The following is a 2,629-nucleotide window of genomic DNA, read 5'->3' as shown; positions in this document are numbered from 1 at the left end:
TCACCCCCAGGGGCATCGTTCAGTTTAATCGATGGGGGATGGGCCAAAACATTAAATTAAAAAAAAAAAATCTGTGCGAGAGAGCGGAGTGACCGAGAGGGCGAAGGGAATGGAAGGGACAGGAGCGTTGATCCGTTCTCACGATTGGGGGAGAGGAACTTATAGAGTTGAAATATCTGGCCTCCCACGCCGAAAGATTTTGTATTTTTAGACCTGAAATTCAGCGATCTGGGGACCGTTTCATGAAACTTTTTGTCAGTGATTTACACTGACAACTTTTAAAAGCTACTGAAATCCTTGCGTCTGATTGGCTGATAGCAAATTTGTCGGTGAAAACCTCTGACGAACTCGTTGATGAAACGCCCCCAGGTGTATACTTTTGGTGAAATGTTGGACTTTTTTTCCATAAAAGGTAAGAGAAAGAAATATTCACAGATTGAATGGCTTTTGTGGTATCTCGTATCTCGTATCGACCTATAGTAAAATTAATGATACGTGGAAGTTATCAGGGGAAGGGGGACTTTGCAGGAATTAAGGGATGGTCCCCTCCCTAACGGACCGTTTGCATAACAATGGGCATAGAGTTAAGCGCACTTTTGTGGAATCATTCGGAAAATTCAAATTGTCAATCCCCAAAGTGCTCATAGAGTCTAAATCAATGGATAGAACCGACAGCGACCGAGGGGGGGGGGGGGGGGGGGCGGGGAGGGGGGGGGGGAGGGGGGGGAGGTTTACATTTAGTAAAATTGAAGTCATGGATCTGATCATGCAAACTTAATGACACATTTTGGAATCTGTCAATCTAAATGTGACAGGAAAAGAACCGAAGTGTGGCGAGGGAGGGTGTGGGAGGGGATACCCCCTCCCACGAGGGAGTGGTGCACACTTTGAGTGAAATATTGAAAAGTTATAATTTTATTAAAAGGTTGAAAGTGAGCGGCTTCATGCACATGCTTGCAGTATATCCGCAATTTTTCATCCCCCAGCCTTCCAATCCCCGGTCCAAATCTTGGGGGGGGGGGGGGGGGGGGAGGGGGAGGGCGACTGCCCCCATCGCCCCCTCCCTTGACTATACTGATAGTAGTCAAATTATTCACTCTACTTGTCAAATATTCAGTTGATAAAGAACCTAATGTTTAACTCTGAATTAGTATTGTGTACGATATTGCCATAATTTCATTGTGGTTGTTTCAATCATGAAAATTCAAATATAAGCAGAAGTCCAGTTTATAAATACTAAGCCATCTCTATTTCTGTAAATGCAGTGTTGAATAACAGTCCCTGTTGTGCATGTAGTGTAGCCTGAACGATCTGGAAAAGTTGTGAAAGCTCTCTAGGGAACTTTTGATTGAATGGAATAAACCGCTGAGTAAATTATAGAAACTCAAGATTCTCATTTAATGAGATGCCAAAAACTGAACCAGAGTCTCTCAATAATCTGTATTGGTGGCGTTGCCCATGTTTATATATGAGGCCTCCATCCATTTCAAGCTTACACGGTAATCGCTTAAGATGGTGGTCTCCTGCATTCAATGATCTCTGTTGTTTACTTAAAAATACTGTATATCTTATTTTATGTTTCTGTGTATCTATATACATTGCTCAGTGCAATCACCTATGTGTATCTATTTGTGTACTGTTATCGATTTATTTCACTACACGTGTTATTCTTTGTCTTTGTACTTTTTGAAGTTTGTATTCAAATTGTATTTGATTGAATGTAGAAATAAAAACAAACAAACGATATCATAGGCACACTCTTTAGAACCGCTCCCACTAAGTCATGATAACAATAGATAAATAAAGAGCAGATGAAATTCTCTGATTGATATCTTGAGAAATGTCATAGAAAATAAGCTATATAGTCATGATGATAAGCTGTGATATCATTATCTGCTAAAGGTCTGTTTATTTTGTTCCGAAACATAAACATTATTCAAAGAAAATGGCAAAAACAAAGTGAACGTGTATTGTTTCTAAGAGACTATAATGTAATTAAATTTGAAATTTTAACCTACCAGAGGTACCCGTAAATATATGTTCCCAGTGAATGTGTATTCTGTCTAGGAAACTAATGTAATCAAATTTGAAATTTTAACCTGCAAAAAGTGCCCGTAAAAGATGTTTTAAATCCTTTTTTATTAGTTCAAACTTTTTTAATTGCTTAGATTCAAAATATGATAAACCTTAAAGGATTGTAACATGATTTCCAAGCGAGGTTATGTAGCATTACACAAAAATCTAACGCTTTAGTTAAGCGAACATGATTGTGACGTTGACAAAAATTTTTGCCGTTTTCTCATGGAGAAAAAAACCCTCATATTTTTAGGGAAAAACAACTACAGTGGATTCTTTGACTAGTTTTCACTCCAGAAATGTATACTTTCATTCACATAAAGAAGTAATAATTTGAAAGCAGAAGCGCTGAAATTAAAACTTCCTAGGTTGACACAAACCTGCTATCGACGTCTTCTGACCACTGTAAGTATATAACGTGGATCGATTTCAGTGCCTGTGTACGTGTGTGTACGTGTGACCCAGGTTCGATTTTCCCCGCTGAACGCTAGAGGGCGGCTGCCACTTGCGTTTCACCAGCGGAATCATCATCTTCAGAATCGATCTCAGCCAT

This window comes from Diadema antillarum, unplaced genomic scaffold (assembly GCF_040938485.1).
Source record: "Diadema antillarum isolate AM-2024a unplaced genomic scaffold, OU_Dant_1.0 seq00001028_RagTag, whole genome shotgun sequence".
Classification (NCBI taxonomy): Eukaryota; Metazoa; Echinodermata; class Echinoidea; order Diadematoida; family Diadematidae; genus Diadema; species Diadema antillarum.
The sequence above is the reverse complement of the archived record's forward strand: the minus strand, read 5'-3'. Positions refer to the sequence as shown.